At 38.0% G+C, this 9,285-nt stretch overlaps 1 pseudogene across 1 annotated transcript; it reads right to left on the reverse strand.

Moving 5' to 3' along the window:
• Positions 1-950: 950 nt before the first annotated feature.
• On the reverse strand, positions 951-1,621 carry LOC309824607 (transmembrane emp24 domain-containing protein 2-like; annotated as a pseudogene). Its single transcript has one exon. The product of its transcript is annotated as a transmembrane emp24 domain-containing protein 2-like (transcript).
• Positions 1,622-9,285: the final 7,664 nt, after the last annotated feature.

Here is a 9,285-nt window from a genome sequence, read left to right on the forward strand (position 1 = left end):
AAAACAAAAAATAGAAAGACCCAAGAAAAACAAAAACAAAAACCCTAGTACTGACAGTGATGTTCAGTACCCTAATTAAACAGTGACCAAAATGCCACTGATCAAAAATGAAATAGTGGCTGTATATCACTGCAAAGAAATCCAAGAGGCTTTAGCCCTTTGGCATCAGAAATCCAGATTTTTTCCTAGTACTGAATGCATACCTCCTACGTGCCAAGAGTGGAGAAGTGGATGTGCCAGCACAGAAAGAAAAAGAGCTACCGTTCGCTGAAACACCTAGAGAATTGGTTTTAATAGAGACTTCTTACACGGTTAGGCAGAAACCAAAAAATGATTATTAGCTGCTTGTGTCAACAATTTTAACTGGAGGTGACTGAGTTCTAAGGTTCAGAGTAAAACTTTAGCGGGAGGAAAGGTTGTTGGTTAAAGACTTATCTTTAATGCAAAAACAAGGTAGACAAAGTATGAAAATACCACCTGGTAGCATCCTCTAAGTCACAGGGCTCTGCCATTTTCGGCTGGACAGAAAATGTCAAGATTCAGATTGTTGTTTCTCATAAAGATTCAACAAAATGAATCTTTAATTACTTGAACTGCAGGATTAGGGATCCCAAGAATGCAGTCATTTTAGTAAAGTGCTATCAGTAAAGTACTATCCTGAACAAACTGTATTTTATTATGAAAGCAAAAGGAAAGAAGATATAATAAGGACTATACACCTATATTCAAATTACAGCGTCTGAGTTCTGGAAAGACCTGTATAATGGAGGAAGAATTCAAATACGAAATTATGCCAATCAAATTTTCACTATAATTTTCCTGAAAAAGTGTTTTTCCCCAATATCTATTAATCACAAAGAAACATAAGCTGTGAATGTACAGTTCAGAAAATAAAAACATAGAAACTAATGACATTATTATGCCCAAGATATTTGGTAAACAGTGAATTATGAGTTTGGGACCATCAGGAAAAGGCTTTTTAAACAACCCTCCGGACTACAAAAAATCTCTTCAGGTAGTAGATCCATCCCAATGTCATGGCAACTAGAACAAGAGCTTCAAAGAAGGACCAAAGGACCACTCTGCTGTTTGTGCTGTCATTGACTGCTCTGTGTATTCTCTCCCGAACTTCCATGTATTCCTGTTCATGCTTTACAGCTGTCATTGCCACTGTGAGCTCATTAATCATTTCTTCTAGCTTGTTCTGGTGAGCTTCTGTTTCCATGTCTTGTCCTTTTGGGGCCTCCCCAGTATCAACGGTGAACATCACTATCTTTGGAGTCATGTTGGACATTCTATTGCTAAAACAAAACTTATATGTTCCATCCATGTGAGCAGCAAATGTGTATTTCCAACTGGACTCCCAGTCTCCTTTATAAATTCATTTATTATTAGGCCCTGTAATCTCCATGTCGATGTCCAGGAAGCTGCCCTCAGCCACCTCGAAGATGAGGCCCATCTTGGTGCCCAAGGTGACCTGCTCAAAGAAGCACTCGTCGGCATGTGCGTCGATGCTGACAAAGTAGCCCGAGGCTGTGGCCACGAGGGCGGCCAGGAGCTCAGCGAGTGCCACCATGATGGGACTGGGGCTGAAGCCAGGACCGGGACTGCATCTCCAGAGCTGCCGTTGCTGCTGCCATTGCTGCCTTCTCCACAATATTGTGGGGTTTTTTTTTCACATTTTTTTTAATTAAAAAAATTTTATACAGCAGGTTCTTATTAGTTATCTATTTTATACATATTAGTGTATATACGTGAATCCCAATCTCCCAATTCATCCCCCCCGCCCACACTTTCCCCCCTTGGTGTCCATACGTTTGTTCTCTACATCTGTGTCTCTATTTCTGCCCTGCACACTGGTTCATCTGTACCATTTTTCTAGATACCACATATATGCGTTAATATACGATATTTGCTTTTCTCTTTCTGACTAACTTCACTCTGTATGACAGTCTCTAGGTCCATCCACGTCTCTGCAAATGACACAATTTCATTCCTTTTTATGGCTGGGTAATATTCAATCATATATAGGTACCACATCTTCTTCATCCATTCCTCTGTCGATGGGCATTTAGGTTGCTTCAAAAGTAAATGGACTGGCTATTGTAAATAGTGCTGCAATGAACATTGGGGTGCATGTATCTTTTTGAATTATGGTTTTCTCTGGGTGTATGCCCAGTAGTGGGATTGCTGGGTCATATGGTAATTCTATTTTTAGTTTTTTAAGGAACCTCCATACCGTTCTCCATAGTGGCTGTATCGATTTACATTCCCACCAACAGTGCAAGACGGTTCCCTTTTCTCCACACCCTCTCCAGCATTTGTTGTTTGTAGATTTTCTTATGATGCCCATTCTAACTGGTGTGAGGTGATACCTCATTGTACTTTTGATTTGTATTTCTCTAATGATTAGTGATGTTGAGCAGCTTTTCATGTGCTTCTTGGCCATCTGTATGTCTTCTTTGGAGAAATGTCTATTTAGGTCTTCTGCCCATTTTTGGATTGGGTTGTTTGTTTTTTAATATTGAGCTGCATGAGCTGTTTATATATTTTGGAGATTAACCCTTGGTCCGATGATTTGTTTGCAAATATTTTCTCCCATTCTGAGGGTTGTCTTATCGTTTTGTTTATAGCTTTCTTTGCTGTGCAAAAGCTTTGAAGTTTCATTAGGTCCCATTTGTTTATTTTTGTTTGTATTTCCATTACTCTAGGAGGTGGGTCAAAAAAGATCTTGCTGTGATTTATGTCAAAGAGAGTTCTCCCTATGTTTTCCTCTGAGAGTTTGATAGTTTCTGGTCTTACATTTAGGTCTTTACTCCATTTTGAGTTTATTTTTGTGTCTGGTGTTAGGGAGTGTTCTAATTTCATTCTTTTACATGTAGCTGTCCAGTTTTCCCAGCACCACTAATTGAAGAGACTGTCTTTTCTCCATTGTATATCCTGGCCTCCTTTGTCATAGATTAGTTGACCACAGGTGCGTGGGTTTATCTCTGGGCTTTCTGTCCTGTTCCATTGATCTATATTTCTGTCTTTGTGTCAGTACCATATTGTCTTGATTACTGTAGCTTTGTAGTATAGTCTGAAGTCAGGGAGTCTGATTCCTCCAGCTCCTTTTTTTCCCTCAAGACTGCTTTGGCTATTCAGGGTCCTTTGTGTCTCCATACAGATTTTAAGATTTTTTGTTCTAGTTCTGTAAAAAATGCCTCTGGTAATTTGATAGGGATTGCACTGAATCTGTAGATTACTTCAGTAGTATAGTCATTTTCACAATATTGATTCTTCTAATCCAAGAACATAGTATATCTCTCCATCTGTTCGTGTCATCTTTGATTTCTTTCATCAGTGTCTTATAATTTTCTGAGTACAGGTCTTTTACCTCCTTAGGTAGGTTTATTCCTAGGCATTTTATTCATTTTGTTGCAATGGTGAGTGGGATTGTTTCCTTAATTTCTCTTTCTGATCTTTCATTGTTAGTGTATAGGAATGCAAGAGATTTCTCTGCATTAATTTTGTATCCTGCAACTTTACCAAATACATTGATTAGCTCTAGTAGTTTTCTGGTGGCATCTTTAGGATTCTCTATGCATGGTATCATGTCATCTGCAAACAGTGACAGTTTTACTTCTTTTCCAATTTGTATTCCTTTTATTTCTTTTTCTTCCCTGTTTACCATGGCTAGAACTTCCAAAACTATGTTGAATAATAGTGGTGAGAGTGGACATCCTTGTCTTTTTCCTGATATTTGAGGAAATACTTTCAGTTTTTCACCATTGGGAATGATGTTTGCTGTGGATTTGTCATATATGGCCTTTATTATGTTGAGGTAGGTTCCCTCTATGCCCACTTTCTGGAGAGTTTTTGTAATAAATGGGTGTTGAATTTTGTCAAAAGCTTTTTCTGCATCTATTGAGATGATCATATGGTTTTTATTCTTCAATTTGTTAATATGGTGTAGCACATTGATTGATTTGCGTATATTAAAGAATTCTTGCATCCATGGGATAAATCCCACTTGATCATGGTGTATGATCCTTTTACTGTGCTGTTGGATTCTGTTTGCTATTATTTTGTTGAGGATTTTTGCATCTATATTTATCAGTGTTATTGGTCTGTAATTTTCTTTTTTTGTAGTATCTCTGGTTTTGGTATCAGGGTGATGGTGGCCTCATAGAATGAGTTTGGGACTGTTCCTTCCTCTGCAATTTTTTGGAAGAGTTTGAGAAGGATGGGTGTTAGCGGTTCTCTAAATGTTTGATAGAATTCACCTGTGAAGCCATCTGGTCCTGGACTTTGTTTGTTGGAAGATTTAATAACAGTTTCAATTTCATTACTTGTGATTGGTCTGTTCATATTTTCTATTTCTTCTTGTTTTTTTAATTAAAAAATTTTTTTTGGCTCTGTTGGGTCTTTGTTGCTCCGTGCAGGCTTTCTCTAGTTGCAACCAGTGGGGTCTGCTCTTCGTTGTGGCGTGCAGGCTTCTCATTGTGGTGGTTTCTCTTGTTGTGGAGCAAAGGCTCTAGGTGTGTGGGCTTCAGTAGTTGTGGTGCATGGGCTCAGTAGTTGTGGCTCGCAGGCTCTAGAGCTCAGGCTTACTAGCTGTGGCACACGGGCTTAGTTGCCCCACGGCATGTGGGATCTTCCCAGACCAGGGGTCGAACCCACGTCCCCTGCGTTGGCAGGCGGATTCTTAACTACTGTGCCACCAGGGAAGTCCCCATGTATGTAAACTCTTTAAAGGAAGGGGCTTGGTGTGTCTTGTTCACAGTTAGATCCCCAGTGTAGTTCCTGACACATAGGTGTGCTCAAAGAATTTGCTGAATGAATGAAATAACTTTTTATGACACCCAAATCAGGCAGCCACAAGTCCTATACTTTTTCACTTTTTGTAGAGTCCTGAATAACAGTAATACTGTAGGAGAGTCCTCACTGACTTCAAGAGATTCCACTGTGAGTCCATTTACTTTTGACAGAGGCTACAACTTTTTCTTCTCTGATAATCTTCGCTCTAGGCCAAAAACCTGTTGTCATTGCTTTGTTCACATTAAACAATAATCAGTGGGATTCCTTTCGCCCATCATTTCACTTCTCACTAGCATGGAGCTCAGGTACCACTAGAGGCATTCTGGTGGGCTAGTCCAGCCAGCTCTTCAGGTCATTAGTGCCACACATTAAGCTCTGGGGAGGGGGCAGGCTTTTGTCCTCTCAAAAGTGTGCAGAGTTTTGAGTCTCTGATATAGCTTTCAGTGTTAACAGATAGGAATTGGGTGACTCAAATGATGTGCCAGACCTTCTGTGTGTTATCTCAAATACTGCTTCCAACCAACCTTAGAAGCTAAGTACTATCATCATCCCTGTTTTACAGAAGCGCAAAGAAGTTAAATACTTGACCAAGTTCACACCAAGATCTGAACCCAGGTAGTCTTACTTCAGAGCCTACGTTCTTATCCGTGCCCATTGCCAGCCTCGTGCTCATTCATTTGTAAGTAACCTGTGCTTTCTTTCTGAAAGCTTATATTTTTTCTTTATTCTTAAACTTCAGAAGTTTCATGAGGATATATCTATATGTATGCCTTTTTTCAATTATCCTGACTGGCAATCAGTGAATGCTTTTGTTCTGACAACTCTAGTCTCCTCCTGAGGGTAGTTTTCTTGTATTGTGTGGTTTTTTTTTGTTTTTTTTTTTAATTCTGTTGTACTGTGTTTTGATTATTGCTTTCTCCAGTATGGTCTTTGCTCTCCCTCTGGAACTTCTTTTATTTCCGCTTAGGCCTTCTAGGCCTGCCTTCTGTTTCTATTTTTTTTTTGTTTTTTTCATTCAGGAATTCCATTTCTTTTTATTTTTGCCCTGGATAGTGTGTTAACTCATTCACTTGCTTTTCCAGATAGCAAATTTGTTCTTCAGAAAGGTCTCTTCTACTTTTTACTTCCTTAATTGAAATTTAAAATTTATAAATCATGTTTAAAGAATTTCCCAGTATATTATTTTGTTCTGGTTATTTTTTGCATTCAATATCATATAAAAATACCATAACCAAGTAAACCCAATTTATTTTAGAAATGTGAGGCTATTTCCACATTAGGAAATATTAATGCAATATCTCACTTTAATAGGTAAAAGGAAAAAATCTTAGGGTCATTTCCACAGACATTGTAAAGGTATTTGATAATCAATACCCATTCTTGATTTAAAAAAAAGAAGAAACAAAAAACAGCTCTTGGTAATCCAGGAAATGAAGGATACTTTCTTAATAGGCATTTTCATACTTAACGTTGAAATACTTAAGCAGCATTTCCCATGTGTATTCCTCTGGACTGTGGATCTGGTGTTTTATATAAAAAGGGGTTTCTTGGTATATTAGTTAGCATAAAGCAAGATACTATAACAAACACCAACATTTTAGAAGCTTAATGCAATAGAAATTTATTTCGCCCTCATGTAATAGTCCAATGTGGATGTTTCTGGTTGATAGACAGTTTTTCTCTATATGGTGATTCAGGAACTTGGGTTCCTTGCATCATGTGACTCTCTCTTTCCCTAAGGCCTTGAAATCTTCTGTTTCCAGCTGGTAGAAAAGCAAAGAAAGGGTGGAAAATGCATATTCTCTTCTCAGTTTCTGTGGCCTGGATATGACACACATTTCTGTTCACATTCCTTATTCCATTTACCAGACAAGTGACCTCACCTGTCTGTGTGTGGTCAGGGAGGGGAATGGAAAATAGTATCTTGCTGGGCAGCCACAGGTAGGGAATAGCCACAGGTAGGCATTCTCATTTGTAACTGGCAGGAGTAGAAATTAGGACCGTCTGAATGGAGGACACTATGGTAATATCTATGAAATTAAAAATATACATATCCTTTGACCTTAAAACTCCACTTCTAGCAATTTTTCTGCAGATGTATTCACAAATGTGTGCATGTTTACATTTTAAGGATATGTCTAGTAATACTCTAATAGCAAGAGGTTGGAAATATTCTGAATGTCCATCAAAGGGTACTAGATGAATAAGTTATTATATATCTGTATAATGGAACACTTTGCAGCCATTAGGAGGAACAAGGCAATGATAAGTATACTGCCTAAGGGGAGAAAAGCAAGGTACAAAGCTGAGTGCATTGCTGCCATTTATTTAAAAAGAGAAATATATACACTTATGCTCATATATTCATAGACTACTTGTGGAACCATCACAAGAAACTGGTAACAGTGGTTGCTTCTGTTTAAAACTATAAGATAATGGGGGTGGGGTGGGAGGGAGACATGCTTTTACTGTGTACTCTTTTTGTGATATGCACCTTTTAAATATAAAAGTCAGTTGCAGAAGTATAGTAAATAACATGGAAAGATGGTTGTAATATATTGTTGCCTGAAGAAAGCTGCTTCCTGAAAAGAATGTAAAATATCTTCTTATTTTTATAAATAAATTAAAATTTTAAATGGCATATACTAAAATATAGTGGTTTATTTGTGGTTTTTGCTTATCTGTATTTTTTGATTTTTTTAATGATGAACATATATCACTTTTGTAATTTTAAAAAATTATGAAAATAAAAAAAGAAATACAATGAAAACTTTTCATAGGAGTCCCAGTTAACCCTGCCATGAAATCTTCCTCCATTTTTCCTGTTAAGATTAATGAATGCTTCTTTTTTGCTTTCGTGCTACATTTTTCATAAATTTATGACACTCTGAATTGCATTATCATGTACACATTTGGCTCACCTACTCTGTGCATTCTTTAAGGGTCTGGATCATACCAGATTAATCCAGGTATCCCTGTCAGTGCCAACAACAGTGTCTTTCCCATTAACAGGTGTGCATTAAATATTGAGTTGGTGCTTAAAGCAGGGAATACAATGAGTACAGTGGTTGTGAATTTTGTTGCATGATGCAGCCTGTATTTAATACTGTATCAGATCCACTGACTCTTTAGTAATGTCAGTGGCTTATTGGGTGGAGTGCAGAGTACATGGGTCAAAAGGTTTCCTTTCTAAAATGATACTGGTTGCCTTCAGGGATCACTGTCTCTGCATCATAAGTTAGTGTGGGCCTGTTATAGAAATTTATGTAGTAAAAAAATGACATAAAGTTAAATAAATGTAAGAGTAATCAAACTGCTGATGACATAGTCCCTGATCTGATACAGGTGAGACACTCCTATCAGCTTGGTATTTTAATTTTAGTGCCGTTTCCTCCTACTTTTCAAACTATTTTCCTTTCCCCATTTCTATCCTTTTGCTACAATCCTCCTTGTACACATCCCTGTATTTTTGATGTGATCATCATGGTTTGGTTATGAATGAATGAGAAGAAATGCAAATAGAAGAACTGGGAGTGGATAACATTACTTGCAGCAGTAAGATTTTTTTTTTAAACATCTTTATTGGAGTATAACTGCTTTACAATGTTGTGTTAGTTTCTGCTGTATAACAAGGTGAATCAGCTATATGTATACATATATCCCCATATCCCCTCCCTCCCACCCTCCCTTTCCCACCCCTCTAGGTGGTCACAGAGCACTGAGCTGATCTCCCTGTGCTATGCGGCTGCTTCCCACTAGCTATCTGTTTTACATTTGGTAGTGTACGTATGTCCATGCTACTCTCTCACTTCGTCCCAGCTTACCCTTCCCCCTCCCTGTGTCCTCAAGTCCATTCTCTACGTCTGCGTCTTGTTGCTGTCCTGCCCCTAGGTTCATCAGAAACTTTTTTTTTTTTAGATTCCATATATATGTGTTAGCATATGGTATTTGTTTTTCTCTTTCTGACTTCACTCTGTATGACAGACTCTTAAGTCCATCCACCTCACTACAAATAACTCAATTTTGTTTCTTTTTATGGCTGAGTTATATTCCATTGTATATATGTATCACATCTTCTTTATCCACTCATCTGTCAGTGGACACTTAGGTTGCTTCCGTGTCCTGGCTATTGTAAATAGTGCTCTGATGATCATTGTAGTACATGTCTCTTTTTGAATTATGGTTTTCTCAGGGTATATGCCCAGTAGTGGGATTGCTTGGTCATGTGGTAGTTCTATTTTTAGTTTTTTAAGGGACTTCCATACTGTTTCCCATAGTGGCTGTATTAATTTACATTCCCACCAACAGTGCAAGAAGGTTCTTTTCTCCACACCCTCTCCAGCATTTATTGTTTGTAGATTTTTTGATGATGGCCATTCTGACTGGTGTGAGGTGATACCTCGTTGTGGTTTTGATTTGCATTTCTCTAATGATTAGTGATGTTGAGCATCCTTTCATGTGTTTGTTGGCAATCTGTATATCTTC

Source organism: Grampus griseus (assembly GCF_964374135.1).
Source record: "Grampus griseus genome assembly, chromosome: 6".
Lineage (NCBI taxonomy): Eukaryota > Metazoa > Chordata > Mammalia > Artiodactyla > Delphinidae > Grampus > Grampus griseus.